This window comes from Staurois parvus, unplaced genomic scaffold (genome assembly GCF_062004578.1).
Source record: "Staurois parvus isolate SC_StPar_1 unplaced genomic scaffold, SC_StPar_1.0 ptg000712l, whole genome shotgun sequence".
Lineage (NCBI taxonomy): Eukaryota > Metazoa > Chordata > Amphibia > Anura > Ranidae > Staurois > Staurois parvus.
In genome coordinates this window covers 723284-744083 of record NW_028318508.1, presented here as the reverse complement: position 1 = coordinate 744083, position 20800 = coordinate 723284, and positions in this window count along the sequence as shown.

Genomic DNA, 20800 nt, shown 5'->3' with positions numbered 1-20800 from the left:
CCTTCTCGATCCAGCAATGTGCACTGGAGTCTCAAATATCCTGGGACTCCCTCTTCTCATTAGCTGAGACAGAATCGGGAGCCATGAGCTCCCACGCTGTCAATCACATCCAGTGAGCCAATGAGAAGAGAGAGGGGGCAGGGACAAGCTGTGGACACAGGAAGAAGCTGCTTGCTGTGAATGGACACAGGAAGAAGCTGCTTGCTGTGGGGGTACTTGACAGGAAGGAGAGGCCAGGAGCATGGGCGGGGAACTCGAGAGGAGGAGGACTGGGCTGCTCTGTGCAAAACCACTGTATACAGCAGGTAAGTATAGACATGTTTGGGTTTTTTTGTAAACCTTAAGAATCACATTAAATATGCCTGGTCTCTCCCTCTTAAATTGCAGCCTAAGTAATCTGCTTACATATTGTACATCAACTGCACAACATCCTAGCTATTTTCTCTAAATTAATACAGTCTAATATTTAGTTCTTGATAAAACCTGCCTTGTCTCAGCAATAATGCCATTTAATTTTATTTTGTCATATAAACTGCCTTGTCTCTGCATCCTACAAGGCATCCTAATAGAGCTGCTTACTTTTATGCACTGGTGTCCTTTAGGAAGAAAAATGCTGTGTCCCTTGAGGAATATAAGGGTTGGGAGGGGATAAATTTGTATACCTTAATACTGCTGACGTATGTCATGCAGCTTCTTTACAATCTCTTGACATGCACCATCTACAGTCACAACAGGCCAAATGTGTGTTTTTAAAGGCCATATTTTCTATGCTGCTGCTGGCTGTATTTTAAAGGACTTTTTTGTAAAACCACAGAAGATTTTTCCTATTGGGAGCATTTAAATGTGAATGGGCAATTTGAAGGCAGGAGATTTTGGGGAAGAGGGACAGAATGTTGTCACCCCATAACACAAACTGTATAAACAAGGATATTACTATCAGTATCACCAGATGTTAAAGTGTTACTAAATCCACAACAGTAAAATCAGTCTGTATATGCAGTAAAGCATGCTTGTTATACTCACTGTGGGTGAATCCTCCGCTTTGTGTAAAAAGGATGTTTGATCCTGTCTTCTCTGATCTTCCCCTACTTCTATTGTCCTCAATCCATCTGCTGATAGAACAGAGCCTTGGAGCAAACTAAACATGCTCAGTTTGGTGTGTATTGCTAGAGAATTTTTTTTTTTTTATTTGGGAGAGTGCACGTGATCAGCACACGGCTAATCAGTGCTGTCCAGATAGAGCGTCAGTGGTTATGCAGCCTCAAAGGACAATCAGAAGAGAATGAAAACTCCCCCCTACAAGCTTTAGCCAGTGCTCTGCTGGACACTGATAGAAGTCACAAGCCTGCTGCTGATGAGAAATAGTATTTAACAATTTATATTTACTAAAATAATTGCATTTCCATGTTCTGTGTACTGTGGGAAACCAGATATAGTGAAAGCAGGGTCCCTGGTCTAGGGACACTTTAAAGCTTATAGGACATATTAGTGGTTGGATTTACATCTACTTTAACAAACAATATTTGAGTTCCTTGAATTGTGGTGCTGGGGTACATTTTCATATGTGATCTGCCTATGTGCACAGATCTGTACACCCAACAATTCTACAAAATCTACAATAACTGATTGATAACTTGCTCTTCAGTTGTCAACATGTGAGCTACTTTTTTTCTTTAATTGGGGTATTTTTCCTTAATTCATTTTTAGATCTCAGATGAAGGTGATGGGGGAAATCAAACAGTTGTTTCTGATAACTTAATTTGTTGGCATCACTTTTAAGCAAACAAAATGCAAGAACATTGTGCACCTAAATCTTCTCATATGATATTATTCACATTCACCACACCTTCCTATCATAAACCAGTTAAGCCTATTGTCCTTGATTAAAATTGTCCTGTTGCTGACTAATTTTGCACTGCTGTATCCTCTTCAATGTCTCCATTTTTTATTTGGAAACTCTTCATGCCTTTACTAATAGGTAAATAAAAATAGTCAGTATGGCTTAACAGAACAAGATGAAACATAGTATAATTCTAAACCACTCAGAAAATGAGTTATTTGGTAGCTGCCCAAACACAATGAGGTATTACACAATGAGCTGCATAAACTGATAAAATATTTTGTTCTTTCCCTTTTCATAACAAAAAATTGTAATTTTTGCACAAGGATTAAATGGTTTAAACAAAGTCAAGTGGTGTATTCTCATCAAACCTTCCATCTTTGTCAGACAAGGGAGTAATGTCTGATTTGGTGATCAGAAAATATTCATGAACTTTGATAAGATGAGCCCTGATGCAAACCGAGTAAGCTGGATAGAAGACTTTTTGTTTTGACTCCCATGCCAATCCTCTTGGTTCCAAAGCAAAGACATAGCAAGATCATTCCCCTAGTATACAAGTCTGTAGCAGCATAAAAAGTCTGCCCTGCCTTTAACTCTGTAGATATGATCACTTAGAAGAGTTTCACTTACAGCCTTGCCATCCTTTAATGTGGTAGGACAGGGACATAAAACGAAAATAAAATAGAATTTTAAAAAATTTAAATAATTTATTCTGGACCAGATATGGGTGCTCAAAGCTCAGGTTCCTGCCCTTCTTGTTTAAAATACCATTACCCCCACCCATTTTTAATAAAATATGATCTGTGTCACAAATACTGTTAGCAGTAAAGCAGATGGATAGAATCTCAAACAAAATTTCCTAGGAAAAGTCTTTAGCCAGTCTTCAGCCAGCCATACACAGTTACATATTTCAATCCTTTGAATTTTCCTGTCACTGCAGTTGAAAATGAATATCGATTTGACCCATTAATGGCTAGAAATATTAACAAACTTTCTTAGAATCTTCTTGTCCTAAGAATTTTTGTTCAAAATTCTACCCATCTATGGCCAGTGTAGTTTTATTAGCAAGTGATTCTACAGCTTCATTTTTTCCAGGACTGGGAGGTATACGCATCACCGGAACTCAACTGCTGGTTTATTTGGCACCCCGAGGATAAGTTCCCATCCAGCCTGTCATTCAAGCTCACTGTTTAACTATGTTCAGACTAGCACCTGTCGCCTGCCTGATCTTTAGGTTCATTTTCTAGCCCCAGGCTCCAGTCCATGTTATTTCCTTCATATCTGTTTCTTCATTTACTGACTTCAGCTTGTACCTGACTACGCTTGCTCGCTGGCCTTTTGCCTGGCATTGCTTCTGATAATGCCTGTTGACTGTGTACCACACTCTCATTCTGTTCCTGTTCAGGTGCCACCTGAAAAGCTGTGTCTGAGGGCCCTAACCCAGTACACCCATCAGTAAATCCATCACTCCTAGTAGGGCACTATCAGGGATACGGGTGTGACCAGAAGTGTGTGGACTGACACTGGGAAACGTAGGCTTCAGATATGGTAAATAATATAATTTATTAAGACTAACAATACAAATATAAATGCAGTGCACCAAACCCCAAGCTAACACAAATACATACAACAAGGTGAAACAAACCCAAACATAAACTAATATAGATACACAGGTACATACACATTTAGAGCACAACGTAGTCAGGCAGGCCGGGTCGATAACTATCGGGCAGGTAGGTACAGGAGGAGCAGGTGGAGAGTAGTCAGGTCACGAGCCGGGTACAGCAACTAACGGACAGGCAGGTACAGGGGGTCAGGCAGAGAATGGTCAGGGTCACAAGCCAGGGATCAAACAGGAGAAGTCAGCAGAGGTCAGGATCAGGCAGGGTCGGCAACAAGTCAGGCAGAAACAGGAATGCAGGTTACAAGATACAGGGGCCCATGGAAAAACACACACCAAGGCACAGACTGCAGGTCTGGCCATCCCTTAAATACACCACCTGCAATCAGCCCCAGGTGATGGCTAATTGCCGAAGTGAACCTCTGGTTGTTGAGAGCACCCGCTGGCCAGCCCTGGTACTGCAGTCCACAAGGCAGGTGAGTCCCACCACTATTGGCCAGTCCATTCCTGACAGGTACTCTGTTAAAATTATGCTGTGTGCAGTTTGGGGTTACACCATCTTCATCTTGCAGATAACAGGATTTAGTATTCATTTTTTCCTTGGCAAACTGATCTCCAGGGTACAGAAATTGCCCATTCTTTTCTCACCTACAAGTTGGTATTCCTTGTAGCCATTGCCTACACCAATCCAATTTGTTTTTTGGGGTTTTCTTGCTGCAAGGCAATGAAGTATGGACAGTTTCACAATATTAATATGACTGTTCCAAGTTACTGCTACATAGTAGTTTCCACCTTAGCTTACCTTTTAGTCCTTTAATTGTCTACTTGACTAAAAGACCATTATCATCCATATTTTTATTTTTATTGATCCACTGTACAATATTTTTTTTTTAATCAATACTGGATAAATACTTTAATTTATTGTCTTCAATAACAAAAATCTTTTCATCAATCTGCATTTCAAGTCTGTTGAATGAGACTGCCAGCTCTTTTAAAACACCAGTGTTCACCTTTTTTTTATGCTATCAATACCCTCCTCCACATTGCCAAAAGATCCCAGAGATGCAGTTGACGCCAAATTGAAAAGTTGTTTTACATCAGAGAACCATGAGCAGATGATGCCAAGAGAACTCCTTGTAGCCAGTATCAGCTGTGAGGTCAGTGTATGAGCTGGTGTTCCTATCTTATCCCTATCCCTATATCTCAACAATGTGCATAAGAGCCTCGGCTCTCCAGGGACTCTTCCTCCTCACTGATGGAGACAGCAGTGGGAGCCTGTGGGGGATGGACTGGTAGGAGGAATAGAAGATTCCATTGTTATCTGAGAGCAGGATAGGCTTCCCTGAAGAGATAGGTTTTTATAGATTGCCTAAAAGTGAGCAGAGTAGGCAATAGTCTGATAAATTGGGGTAGAGAGTTCCAGAGGATGGGGGAAGCTCTGGAGAAGTCCTGGAGATGAGCATGGGAGGAGGAGACAAGGGAGCAAGAGAGCAGGAGGTGGTGCGAGCAGCGGACAGTATGGTTTGGGTGATATTTGGAGACAAGATTGGTGATGTAATTTAGGGCAGAGTTATAAATGGCTTTATATGTTATTGTTAATGTTTTGAATTATATCCGTTGGGCAATGGGAAGCCAGTGGAGGGATTGGCAGAGAGGGGTGGCAGATATGGAACAGTTAGTAAGATGGATGAGACTGGCAGCAGCATTCATGATAGACTGAAGAGGGGATAGCCTGTGATGAGTTAGGCCAATGAGGAGGGAGTTACAATAGTCAAGGCGAGAGATAACCAGGGAGGGAATAAGTTACTTAGTAGTTTCAGAGGTTAAGAATGGGCGTATCTTAGAGATGTTGCGGAGGTGAAGTCTACAAGATATGGACAGCGATTGGATTTGGGACTGAAAGGACAGATGGGAGTCTAGGAATACACCTAGCACCCTGGCATGAGGGGAGGGACTGATGGTTGTGCTATTGATCTTGATGGAGAAGTCGGGGGGGGCACGGGCTGGAGAGAGTAGTATGAGCTAAGTTTTGGAAAGATTGAGTTTGAGGAAGTGGAGTGACATCCGTGCCGATATGTCACTTAGTAGGATAGTAATGCGAGAGGAGACTGAAGGGGTGAGGTGAGCAGTAGGAAGAGATTTGTGTCATCTCAAACTCAATCTTTCCAAAACTGAACTCTTAGTATTCCCTCCAGCCCGTGCCCCCTCCCCTGACTTCTCCATCAAGATCAATAACACAATCATCAGTCCCTCCCCTCATGAGTACTAGGTGTAATCCTAGACTCCCATCTGTCCTTTCAGTCCCAAATCCAATCGCTGTCCAAATCATGTAGCCTTCACCTCTACAACATCTCCAAGATACGCCCGTTCTTAACCTCGAAAACCACTAAGTAACTTATTCACTCCCTGGTTATCTCTCGCCTTGACTATTGTAACTCCCTCTTCATTGGCCTACCTAATCGCAGGCTATCCCCTCTTCAGTCGATCATGAATACTGCTGCCAGACTCATCCATCTTACTAACCGTTCTGTATCAGCCCTCTCTGCCAATCCCTCCACTGGCTTCCCGTTGCCCAACGGATATAATTCAAAACATTAACAATAACATATAAAGCCATTTATATCTCTGCCCCAAATTACATCACCAATCTTGTCTCCAAATATCACCCAAACCATACTCTCTGAACCTTGCACGACCTCCTGCTCTCTAGCTCCCTTGTCTCCTCCTCCCACGCTAGTCTCCAGGACTTCTCCAGAGCTTCCCCATCCTCTGGAACTCTCTTCCCCAATTTATCAGACTATCGCCTACTCTGCTCACTTTTGGGCTATCTCTGAAAACCTATCTTTTCAGGGAAGCCTATCCTGCCCTCAGCTGATAATGGAATCTTCTACTCTTCCTACCAGTCCATCCCCCACAGTTATTACCTTTTGTACCACTATCCCCTCCCTCCTATATTATAAACTCCAAGGAGCAGGGCCCTCCTAACCCTCTTGTATTGAACTGTATTGTTGCTGTATTGTCTCCCGTTATATTGTAAATCTCTGAGCAAACTGTTGGCGCTATATAAATCCTGTATTATAATAATCAGAATAGAGATGGTACTTAAAGCCATGGGAGTTTATAAAGTGACCAAAGGAGGAGGTGTAGATGGAGAAGACAAGGGGTTCAAGGACAGAACCTTGAGGGACCCCTACAGAAAGATGGAGTGGAGAGGAGGAGACAGAGTTATAGGTAACACTGAAAGAGCGCTGTGATAGGTAGGAGGATAATCAGGAGGGAGCAGAGTCTCGGAGGCCAAGAGAGTGCAGTTTTTTTTGAGGAGGAGGGGATGGTTAACAGTATCAAAAGCCGCAGAGAGGTCAAGTAGTAAGAGTGCAGAGTAGTGGCCATTGGTTTTAGCAGTTAGTACATCATTAGTGAGTTTTAGTACCGCAGTTTCAGTGGAGTGGAGTGAGCGAAAGCCAGACTGTAAAGGGTCAAGAAGGTTGTTGTCAGTGAGGTGATTGTTGACTAAGAGTATAGAGGTAAACGGGAGCAGGGAGATGGGTCTTAAGTTGTTCAGGTTGGTGGGGTCCAGGGAGGGCTTTTTAAGCATGGGAATGATGTGTGCATGCTTTAGAGGGGTGTGGATGTCGGACTTAGTATTTCTGAGTGGAAGCCATGCCAGAGATTCCATTTTTGAGAAGATATTCCTGTTTGCTTATGCAATTTGATATATGTTGTCATTATTTTTGAGACTATTTCTCTCAGTACTTTTGATATTGTAAAATTTTTATGACCATTCATAAACTGACACCTCAAAAGTCCACTTGTTTTCTTTTTTATTTTGACTATGAGAATAGAATGTTGGTGCCCTTGGCAATCCTTTGGCTTATCCAATCTAATTTTTACAACAAATCCATCTACATTCTGTTACTTGAAAAACTCACACAGCACATTGCAAATTGAGACAAACTGCTATGTGAAAATAAAACTAATATTACAGACCTTTGCATTTTATAATCTGGATTCTGATTACAAATTGCTCAACTCCTTTTCTACATTTATTTTGTGCACCTTTTATTTGTAACACCATAATTCCTCTCCAATACATGCGTGTTCATTTAAACAAGGTCGTCTGCATAATTACATGATATCTCTGTACAACATTCGAGTTAAGATGTGAAAGTAATACAAGCTTGTCCTCGGGCTTCTTATTGCATAGCTTAGACTGCTTATTAACACCATATAACGGGTACACTTTTTCAAGTTCTCATTAGGAATGACTAAATAGATCTGTTTGGAAACACATCTGAGTTTTACAGAGGTATGCCACTGGGTGTGTGTAACATTAGTGCATTCACTAGTAGCATTTTTGTCGTGTGGACATGTTAAAGCAAGATTGACATGTTGGTTGAAGCTACACATTAGCAAGATTGCAAAATAAAAAGGGGAATTTGAAAACACTGGGCAAAACACTCCATACAACCAGCCAAGAAAGTAAAAATGACATTCAAAGAAAAATATTCTCTTTTATGTAATTTTGTATGCTGTTATAATATAAATATTTCATTACTTCTCCTTATTTTAGGGTATCTGTGTTTCTCTTAAAGAAAAACTCTCCTAGAAAATATGCTCACTTTGTTTAGGGCTTTTGGGGTTCACAAAAAAATTTGAGGGTACAAATAAACATCAGATGACTGTACAGTGGAACACAATCCACTGAATTCCTCTTCTCAAACGATGGTGCCAATATATTTTATGTAAAGAACTCCAGGATAGGCAAAGAAAATCACCTATTAGTACATCCCCTTACACAAAACACTAAACTGTTAATAAAATTCTGAAAATCCTGAACCATTTAGGAGAAACGTCTAATTGAGTTTTCATGACCTCATCCCTGTAATTCAAAAGATAACAGCATCTGCTCTGCCAAAGATGATGTGTAACAACAGGGATGACATTGTATTCTCTCCTCTCTCTACAGTAAAAGGCAACTACAGTTCCCATAAACCACAGGGAATTGTAGTGATTGTGGGTGGGTACCCTAGGACTGTATACGTTGAATGTGTCAGAGAGTCTCGGTCCCTTCACCATTACAAGTGGGGCTGAATTACATCACTGCTTTTGGAGAAAGAACTACTGATGGGATGTGCCAAGACCAGTGGCTGGGGGAATAGGAGGCATAGCAGCTGCTGGTCTTACGAACAGGAAACCAAAGAGAATTAATGGTTTAATTTGAAAAGAGCAACTACTGAGTGAACCAGAAGTTGGATGACATATTCAGTGAAGGTAGGAAATCAGCAAAGTGGACATGTTCCCTGGAGTTCTGCTTTAAGGTACATTCACACCTATACACATGTTTTCATGTTGGCACTTTAACATGCATGTTAACACATGGTAAAGCAATATATTGTATAGGTGTTAGGCTTTAATTTTTAGCACACATGGGGGTTGACTTACAAGATCTGGATAATGCAAAATCTGGTGCAGCTCTGTGGCTTCCACATTTTATTGTAAAAGCTTAATTGAACAAGCTGAAGTTAGAAGCTGATTGGCAACCATGTACAACTGCACTGGATTTTGCACTCCCCAGTTTTAGTAAATCAACCCCGTGGAGTATATCAAAGCACCTGCTCAAAGTACAGCCAGTTATAAGTTTACTTATAATTAGCAGCATTTGGTAGCAAATCAGGGTTTCCAAGGTTAAAAGTAGAACAGACAAAAACCATAACCTCAGGATTACAGGTATGTAGCTCTTATGTCATCCCCTCCTCTAATAGCTGCAAGCATTCTCTATGTTCACAGTTCATCAATCTTCATTCCCTGAAATCATGATAATGTTACTAACTTATTTAATAGGTAATTATAAGAAAACATGGGATTTGATTTTTAAGTCACCTGTCCTGCTCCAAGTTGCTTGGATTGGACAAATAAGGAGCAGCAGCATATGGACGAGTCCATTCCTGTGCTCTCTCTCCAGACAGATAGTAATTTGCAATAGCATAAAGCTCTAATTATCTCACTACCACAGTTACAGTTATCATAATCACAAATTACAATGTCACGGTCAACATACATTTCATTAGTATTTTTGCACCAGGAGACCAGAGCAGTATGTATTGTCATTGGGCTTTGGGCACTGGAAAGTATAAAAAACTGTGTCCCCAAGCATCCCTGACCTCGAACCTCTCTATAATGGTTAATCTGACTCTTCCTAGATCCCACACACTATTTATTTATTTATTTCAGGTACTTATATAGCACCATCAATTTACACAGTGCTTTACATATATATATTGTATGTTTACATCAGTCCCTAACCCTCAAGGGGCATACAATCTAAGGTCTCTAACTCACATTCATACATACACATACTAGGGCCAATTTAGACAGGATCCAATTAACCTACCAGCATGTCTTTGGAGTGTGGAAGGAAACCAGAGTACCCAGAGGAAACCCACACAGGCACAGGGAGAACATGCAAACTCCAGGCAGGTGGTGCCGTGGTTGAGATTCGAACCAACGACCCTAGTACTGCCAGGCGAAAGGGCTAACCATTTAGCCACTGTACTGCCCACTATGTTACCAATTTTGCAAAGGGCACTCCTGTTAGAACCCATAAGTTGTGGTGAACCAATATGAATTGACAGGCTAGGATTTACACTATTTGCTTGTAAGACGTTTAGAGGAATGACAAAATGTCATATTCATTAAAGCAAGCAATCCAGCTCTATAATCAGCATATTAAGTCATAGCTGTAATAAATCAAGTGATTCATTTGCCTGCTACCTACATACAATGTAGACAAGAGTTCATGGAGGAACCATTACCCAGCCTATTACTACTAGAGTCCAATGCCTCTATGTTGGCATCTGTTCAGCACACACATAAGCTGCTTCCAGTGTAAGCAGGTGACAGGTAAATTTTAGGGTAAAGAGAGACAAAACATATTGTTTCTAAAGCTATAACATCTTTAACTTTTTAGGTAGAATGTGGAAGGGATAGTACCCAATTAGATTTATATTGATGTCTTTGTCCCCACTGGGAGAATTGATCTTCTCTATCTGTCATGGTGACCATTGTCTCCAGAACATAACGTGAGAAGAATTCCAAAATTTTACAGTTGTGAATGGGAAAATCTCCCAATGGGAACATCTACTCTGGTGAAAACTGTATAAGAGGAAAGATATTCTCCACCACTGGTCTTGCATTGTATGAAATGATGTTGGAGTGGTCACCCATATACTGGTGAAGGATAGTCTAGAAAGCCAGCTGTCACAGGGCAGTGGAGTAAGATACGTTTTACACTGTTATATCATCCCCCTTGACAAAACATGCATTAAATCCTTTATCACTTAAGGAGGAGGGGGGTCATTTTTTTAAAGATTTATTGACTGCCTTGCATTCTGCTTTGAAAAATGGAAAAAAAAGTGGAACTGCTAATCTAAAGTGGATCTGCTATCTTATAGGAAACATCTATATGTGTTAAAGAGTACATAAACTTAACATTTCATATTCCTGATTATCTTTTTCATGTACCATGTATGAAAAAGTATCTTGTTTTCTATGTATTGCTTCCTTTGTGTGAAATCCCTGATGTTCCTGCCAGTCCTTCTGCTCTCCTATTAAAACTGACCACACTAAATAGGAGAACACACCAGAGTCAATTTTCTAGCTGTGCTGGGAACACAGTCTGCTCTCCTCCAATAATCAAACTTGTCCCGACATGCCCCTCCTGCACTGTTATTCACTGGGGAGATCAGTTTGCTGCTGTTTCTCCTCCCCTTGCTGTTATGCAGCTGAGAACAGAGGGAATGTGATCTTCTAAAAAAGGGAAATAAGTGTTTATAATGTTTTTTTTTATATCTATGCACAAATGTTTTGCTTTTCATTTCTATTTTAAACTGAATGGGATGTTTTACAAGGTGAAGGCTTACATATACCATAATTGTGCATAAGCAGTACTCTGAAAAGTTTACCTTTTGTCTGGAATTGCTCTTGAAAATAGTAGTGTGCTTCCTGGTGTATAAGTGACTCAGTGCCACGTAGTATGATCACTCATAGTGTTAAATTATCCCATACAACATTACATTACATAAAAAACATAAACATTAAATTATAATAAATGGACATGAGTAAAACCCATGTGTATACAGTATGTCAAACAATATATCTTAAGTAATCCACACCATTAACTGTGTTTAAACAGAGACAGATTCCAAATGTCCATATATTTTCGCAAACAATCCTTTTGTCCAATAATCCAGCCGTGTCAACTTTCATTCTTCTTGTATATAATCACCATGTGGAGATGCCCATCCACCAACAAAACTATGCTCTCACCTTTTTAGGAAACCTCACAACAAGGTCTAATGCGCTTGCTCCTTGTAGTGGGGTCACCTATACCAAAGCATTGATGGCTTCCTCCAGACTACTCAGGCTTCTCCATCCATCTTCATCCTCTGCAATCCTTAGATTAATGTTTTCTATACACTTGGAAAAAAAGAAGTAAATCTAGGGCTCTCCATATAAAAACCACCATTTATTGATTGAAAATTGAATACGCTCAACTTTTTTGGTGCACAAAACAGGTGCACACAGGGTATTAGCATGTACAGCTGAAACCAACCAACAAAATGGCCGACCATATCCTTCCGGTTTGTGTGGCATGACGTCACCAACTCCTCTCTACCGGTTAAGTCATAAGGTCATGGGACTTGATCAATGGATTGTGGGAACACACAAAGTGTGAGCAGCAGTATTAACATTAGTTGCACATAGTTATTATTATTATACAGTATTTATATAGCGCCAACAGTTTGCTCAGTGCTGTACATTACAATGGGAGACAGTACACGAGACAGTACAGTAACAATACAATTTGATACACGAGGGGTTTGAGGGCCCTGCTCCTTGGAGCTTACAATCTAGGAGGGAGGGGATAGTGGTACAGGAGGAAATAGCTGTGGGGGATGGAGTGGTAGGAAGAGTGGAGGAGATCGGCAATTAGCTGAGGGTGGGGTAGGCTTCCCTGAAGAGATGGGTTTTCAGGGTGCGCTTAAAGGAGAGGAGAGTAGGTGATAGTCTGATGGATTGGGGTAGGGAGTTCCAGGGGATGGGGGAAGCCCTGGAGAAGTCCTGGAAATGGGCATGGGAGGAGGAGACCAGGGAACTAGAAAGTAGGAGGTCTTGTGAGGAGCGGAGAGTACGCTTTGGGTGGTATTTGGAGACAAGATCGGTGATGTAGTTTGGGGCAGTGTTATGAACAGCTTTGTACGTCAATGTTAGCATTTTGAATCTTATCCTTTGGGCAATCGGAAGCCAGTAGAGGGATTGGCAGAAGGGGGTGGCGGATACAGAGCGGTTAGTAAGGTGGATGAGTCTGGCCGCAGTGTTCAGGATAGACTGAAGCGGGGATAGCCTGAGGTGAGGTAAGCCGGTGAGGAGGGAGTTACAGTAGTCAAGTCGTGATATGATAAGGGAGTGAATGAGTTGCTTAGTAGTTTCCAGGGTTAGGAATGGACGTATATTGGAGATGTTGCGGAGGGGGAGTCTATATGAGTTTGTCAGTGTAGTTACAAATACTTTTGCACATATGTATTCTTTGTCATAGTTTGCAGGTTTATAGTGATTGTGCTGAGGTTTCTCTATTATTGTACTTCCTGGTATGTTAGGGTGTCTAGGCACTCCAATGCCTACAGCCTCATATCTGCATTGTGAGATCTATGCACTGATAACAGATAACATGCTCAGTTTGGTGTGTATTGCTAGAGAGGTTGTTTTTTTCTTTGGGAGAGTGCATGTGATCAGCACAGGGTAGATCAGCACTGCCAGACAGAGGTCAGGGGATTTTCATCCTCCTAGAGGAAAGAGCTGCAAGCTTTAACCAGTGCTCAGCTGAAGTCACAAGACTGCTCTAACTGCTGATGAGAAAAGGTATTTAGCAGTTTATATTTACTAAAATAATTGCATTTCCATGTTGTGTGTACTGTGGGAGACCAGATATAGTGAATGCAGGGTCCTGGGTTTAGTAACACTTTAAAGTGATATTGAACCTTCATTTTGTTTTTTAAATAAAATAATAAGCAAGCTATACTCACCAGCTCCATGTAATGGTTTTGCACAGAGCAAACCCGATCATCCTCTTTTTGGTTCCCTGCCAGCACTCCTGGCTCATCTTCTTCTGCAAGAGACCCCATAGGAAACTGCTTCCTATGGGGGCACTTGTGCCTGCTCACTCTGGAGCTGCCCTGTCTGCGTCTATTGACCGGACAGGGAAGTTCTTCCCCAGCCCCCGCTTCCTCGTCACAGATTTTGGTTGACAGCAATCTGCCCTATGAGGAGGGACAGAGCCGTGAGTGCCACTGCTCTCATGCACAGCGCTGGATTGGAAATAGGCTCAGGAAAGATTAAAGAGGGTCTGGGGGGTTCTGTTACACAGAAAGGTTTTTACCTTGATACACACATTAAGGTAAAAAAAAACTTTAGGCTTTAGAACCACTTTAAGTTATTAAAGATGCAGGTTTTCGGAATAACATAAGCTGGCCATAGATGGTTTCTTTTTGTTTAACCGCTTCCCAACCGCCAACTTTTGTAAATGTCTAGTTTAACCGCTTCCCAACCGCCCTGTAGCAGAAATACTGCTACTGGGAGGCACGGGTGTGCAAAATCACGTGTATATACATGATTTTGCACTATCGGGTAGGAGGCACACGTGAGGCGCGTGCGCACCCTACCTGCACCACCATTCGCGGCCATGTCAATCACCGGAGCACAACCATCCAAAGCAGTGTGATTACAGTGAAGCAAATGGACAAAGACACAAGTGAAATAGCACACAGTTAACCCTTTGATCACCCCTCATGTTAACCTCTTCTTGCCCAGTCTCATAGGACAGTGCAGTGCTTTTTTTTAGCACTGATCACTGTATTGGTGTCACTGGAGATATCAGTGACACCAAGTCAGTTCCCCCCAGTGTCAGAATGCCCGCCGCAGTCCCATAGTCCAACTATAAAAAGCTCAGTATATATACAGCCATTTGTAAACGCTATAATTTTCAAGTAAATCAATTAATTTATTAGTATTATTATTATAATACAGGATTTATATAGCGCCAACGGTTTGCTCAGCGCTTTACAATATAACGGGAGACAATACAACAACTCAACTCACGGTTCAATTCAAGAGGGTTAGGAGGGCCCTGCTCCTTGGCACTCACAATCTAGGAGAGAGGGGCTAGTAATACAACAGGTAGTAACTGTGGGGGATGGACTGGTTGGAAGAGTAGAAGATTCCATTATTAGCTGAGGGCAGGATAGGCATCCCTGAAGAGAGGTCTGGATAAAAGCGCACAGATGTGTCCCAAAGGAAATAAGTGAATGGTATATGTCAACTATGATTGGTGGGGAAAAAACTCACTGCTGCCATGGTAAAAACACATCGGTTTGTGGGAGGTATGAACAGGAGCCAGGCGCTGTGTAGTTTTGTGATAGAAATAATACACCTTGTATGGAGGTGTGTCTTTAATAAGTCATATGGTAAAACAATAATAAATAACCAGCCTGTGGCTTTAGGAAGCCAGGTTCCAAGATGGACGGCCCGTCCGCTCAGAGGGAAGCAGTGGAGTAGAATGCCTGTCAGTGCAGGGACCACGTTTACCCGACGTCCCAGCGTCCTGGATGACGTCACTGGCCGGTTGCTGGGACAACATGTTTCGCACGCATGCGCTTCGACAAAGCGCATGCGCGCGAAACATGTTGTCCCAGCAACCGGCCTCTTCCTTCTAAAGCTGCGGCTCCAGCAAGAGTTCCCCCCCTCTGTCTCTCCACATCGTGGTGACGTCATCCAGGACGCTGGGACGTCGGGTAAACGTGGTCCCTGCACTGACAGGCATTCTACTCCACTGCTTCCCTCTGAGCGGACGGGCCGTCCATCTTGGAACCTGGCTTCCTAAAGCCACAGGCTGGTTATTTATTATTGTTTTACCATATGACTTATTAAAGACACACCTCCATACAAGGTGTATTATTTCTATCACAAAACTACACAGCGCCTGGCTCCTGTTCATACATCCCTGAAGAGATAGGTTTTCAGAGATCGCCTAAAATTGAGCAGAGTAGGCGATAGTCTGATAAATTGGGGTAGAGAGTTCCAGAGGATGGGGGAAGCTCTGGAGAAGTCCTGGAGATGAGCATGGGAGGAGGAGACAAGGGAACTAGACAATAGGAGGTCTTGCGAGGAGCGGAAAGTACGGTTTGGGTGATATTTAGAGACAAGATCGGTGATGTAATTTGGGGCAGAGTTATAAATGGCTTTATATGTTATTGTTAATGTTTTGAATTTTATCCGTTGGGCAATGGGAAGCCAGTGGAGGGATTGGCAGAGAGGAGTGGGAGATACAAAACGTTTAGTAAGGTGGATGAGTCTGGCAGCAGCATTCATGATAGACTGAAGAGCGGATAGCCTGCGGTTAGGTAGGCCAATGAGGAGGGAGTTACAATAACACGTATTGGGATTTTTTTTTAGCAAAGACATGGAGCAGAATACATTTTGCTTAAATTTATGACAAAATTTGATTTTAAAATTTTTTTTACTGGACAAGTTTAATAGCAAAAAGTCTAAAATATACGTTTTTCTCTCTAAATTTTCTTTTTTTTTTATAGAGCAAAAAATTAAAAACGCACAAGCGATCAAATACCACTGAAAGAAAGCTCAATTCGTGGGAAAAGGATGTAAATTTCATTTGATTGCAGCATTGCATGACTGCGCAATTGTCAGTTAAAGTAACGCAGCGCCATAACACAAAAAGTAGCCTGGTCAGGAAGGGGGGTAAATCCTCAGGAGGGCAAGTGGTCAAAATTGCCCAGAGATGGATCAAAGGTTTCAGTCCATGTATGGCTACCCCCATTCAACAAAAATCAATTGTTAGATCGACTTCTGTCAAACAGGAACTTTGGGAAAATTGTCCCAATCAGCAGCTGCGGCTGCTGATCAGTGTTTTCTAACAGCGGAGGAGTCCTGCTGTCAGAATAAATGTCTCAGCACCATCTCTATCCACCTTGCTTGTGTGAATGAAGGAATCAATACATTTTTTTTTTTTTTGATCCGCCACAAAATAGTAATCTATAACTAGCTTAAAGCTGGCCATACATGATCATACATGATTTTCTGATCATGTGTACTTGGCTTAAGACATGGCTAGGGATTCTTCACACATAAAGAAACAAGTTTATATGTCAACAAAAAGAAAACATTTACAAAGGAAAATACCAGGGCACATCAATGTCCTTTCTGGGATCAATGCCTGTTGACACCTTTTTCTCACTATGTTTAGCATCACAAGGACATTTCAAAGAAGTATTTCTGGTTTGTCATACATACAGAGGATTTTCAAAATATAAAAAAAGACTTCTTTCTTAAAGAAAATTTATTTTATTGTGACATGCTGAATAAAAGAAATAGTCATGATTATTTTTTTTTTCTTTCAACAAGCGGGTTGAATAAAAAATATTAGCGATTCCCCCATCCAGACATTCAATGTGGATGGGGGAAATCCTTCCCACTGTGCTTTTGTATTCTGTCAGCGAGGAGACTTTCAAATCATCAGAATAAAATGGTCTGTGTTACGGGCTATAATCAGCAGCACTGATCATTTGGCAAAAACCCAATAGGCTGCTTGTACATAAGTTGATTTTTAGATCAACTTGTGTACAAACAGCCTGCCCATACATGCATCAAAATTCAATTTATGTATGGTTGGCCATACATGGATCAAAATTTGATCCATGTATGGTCAACGTAAGTCTACATAATGGATGCAAAGAATCTGCAAAAATGAGTAGCATGTCATGAAATGTGGTTGTTAGTAACATACCACTGATCTATGAGTTGAAGCGACACTGTTAGGCTCCATGCACACTCGCATTTTTGTAAGCTCCTAGAAGCTAAATAGTGTTTTCCCATGTGTCCATGCACATTACTTTAGACAATTAGCATTTTTTGAGCTTCAGCTTCTAGGAGCATTAAAAAATTTGTTTTTGTAGAGTTTTTTGGAATGTTTTTCCTGCAAAAAAAAAAACTCTGAACGCTCCTAAATGCTTCTAAATGCTACTAAAATGCTCCTAACAGTTTTTTTTTCCAGCATTTTTTTTTCTTCACGTACAGTGAAAACACTAATAACACACTACTGCTCCTAAACACTTCAAAACGCTACTAATACAAACTGGCATAAAAACACTATCAGCGCTTTTCTTCCAGCGGTTTTTTTTTTTTAGCTTATAAATAAATGCTAGTGTGCATGGGGCCTTAAATAATTTAACATATGCACTTTCATTCAACAGTGTCAGATAGGAGTCACATTACTACTTTACTTTAAATAAGTCCTTATTTTATACTGCCATAAAAATGATTGTTCACAAAATACAAAAATTAGACTCAATGAGGGAACAGAAACAAAATGAGAAAACACTTGGCTCTTCTAACTTTTCTGCAAGTGAGGTACATTCTATGTGCTAGACATGGGTCACAATTGTATATAACTGCCCAGAGAAGAGGAAACATGCTTTGCTAGTGCACACTTTCATGTGGGTTTAAAAACATTGTCTAGATGAGGGCTCTTACAAAGAGGTGTACTTTATACACAGGAAGAACAGAGAGGGTGAGCAGGTCACATAGGTGGGGGTTTAAGCTGGATGACTAAGGCATTTGTTTGATGGGTGTAGGGTCTCCAAGGTGAGCTGCATATTCCCAGGGAGCCCTTATCTTACAAGTATTTTACATTTCAACAGAGAAAATATTTTTTTAAAAATCTGAAAAAAAATCATCATTTTGGAGAATGTAAGGTTTTTACAAAGCATGGAAATAATGTCAAACACTGTATACAGTACATAATATATATATATATATATATAGTTATTTATTTATTTTAATATACACATATATAAATAAATATATATATATATATATATATACACACGTGTGTGTGTGTGTGTGTGTGTATATATATATATATATATATATATATATATATACTCTACATATATATATATTTTTTCTTTTTCTTTTTTATATATATATATATATATATATATATATATATATATATATATATATATATACACATGTATGTATATATACTGTGCACACACACACAGATATATATATATATATACAGTCATGGCCGAAATTGTTGGCACCCTTGATATTTCTCCAGGAAATCATGTATTTCTCACGAAACGTATTGCATTAACACATGTTTTGCTATACACATGTTTATTCCCTTTGTGTGTATTGGGACAAAACAAAAAAAGGGAGGAAAGAAAGCAAATTCGACATAATGTCACACAAACCTCCAAAAATGGGCTGGACAAAAGTATTGGCACCCTTTCACAACTGCGGATAAATAAGAATGTTACAAGCATGTGATGCTCCTGTAAACTCACCTGGGGCAAGTAACAGGTGTGGGCAATATAGAAATCACACCTGAAAGCAGATAAAAAGGAGAGACGTTCACTTAACCTTTGCATTGTGTGTCTGTCTGTGCCACACTAAGCATGGACAACAGAAAGAGGAGACGAGAACTGTCTGAGGACCTGAGAACCAAAATTGTGGCAAAATATCAACAATCTCAAGGTTACAAGTCCATCTCCAGAGAACTAGATTTGCCTTTGTCCACAGTGCGCAACATTATCAAGAAGTTTGCAACCCATGGCACTGTAGCTAATCTCCCTGGTCGTGGACGGATGAGGAAAATTGATGAAAGATTGCAACGCAGAATAGTCCGGATGGTGGATAAGCAGCCCCAAACATGTTCCAAAGACATTCAAGCTGTCCTGCAGGCTCAGGGAGCATCAGTGTCAGCGCGAACTATCCGTCGACATTTAAATGAAATGAAACGCTATGGCAGGAGACCCAGGAGGACCCCACTGCTGACACAGAGACATAAAAAAGCAAGACTACAGTTTGCCAAAATGTACTTGAGTAAGCCAAAAGCCTTCTGGGAAAACGTCTTGTGGACAGATGAGACCAAGATAGAGCTTTTCGGTAAAGCACATCATTCTACTGTTTACCGAAAACGGAATGAGGCCTACAAAGAACAAAACACAGTACCTACGGTAAAATATGGTGGAGGTTCAATGATGTTTTGGGGTTGTTTTGCTGCCTCTGGCACTGGGTGCCTTGACTGTGTGCAAGGCATCATGAAATCTGAGGATTACCAAAGGATTTTGGGTCGCACTGTAGGGCCCAGTGTCAGAAAGCTGGGTTTGCGTCCAAGATCCTGGGTCTTCCAGCAGGACAATGACCCCAAACATACGTCAAAAAGCACTCAGAAATGGATGGCAAAGAAGCGCTGGAGAGTTCTGAAGTGGCCAGCAATGAGCCCAGATCTAAATCCCATTGAACACCTGTGGAGAGATCTTAAAATTGCTGTTGGGAAAAGGTGTCCTTCCAATAAGAGAGACCTGGAGCTGTTTGCAAAGGAAGAGTGGTCCAAAATTCCGGGTGAGAGGTGTCAGAAGCTTATTGATGGTTATAGGAAGCGACTGATTTCAGTTATGTTTTCCAAAGGGTGTGCAACCAAATATTAAGTTAAGGGTGCCAATACTTTTGTCCAGCCCATTTTTGGGGTTTTGTGTGACATTATGTCATATTTGCTTTTCTGCCTCTGTTTTATATTTGTTCCAATACATACAAAGGGAATAAACATGTGTATAGCAAAACATGTGTTAATGCAATACCTTTTTTGTGTGAAATACTTGATTTTCAGGAAAAATATCAAGGGTGCCAACAATTTCGGCCATGACTGTATATATATATATATATATATAGATACTAAACTTCATTGAATGTATTTTGAAGATTTGTTCAGTTACAATGTCCACTTCTCAAACATTCATTTATAGCTTCTAGAACCAGATCCCAAGGATCCATTCACATATTCACATCTGTATCTGGATGAGGCTAAAAGTGATCCACAGTTGGAGGCTCCCCCCCTCCTTTACCTAAGGCCGGGGAGTTCAAAAATCTGGTGGTGGTTTTAATTTGGTTTTGTTTGTTTTTGGATTTGTGTTTTTGGTGCATTGCATCACAATATAATTACTCCAAAACTCAGCCCAGTCTTATCACATTCTTGCAAATGATTTAGATAATTGCAGATAAATGGAGCAAGTGTTCACAGATAAGGTGTGAAATAACATGGAGGCATGGGTGTGGCAGTAATAATCAAGGTGTTGACACACTATAAACATCACTTATTCTGTCAATAAACATGAGTGAGAGCATTGTGGTGATGAAAACAGTAGGCCAAAACCTTAAAAAGCTCTGTTTTAAAAAGAGCCATGTAGTTTTGTGACATATTA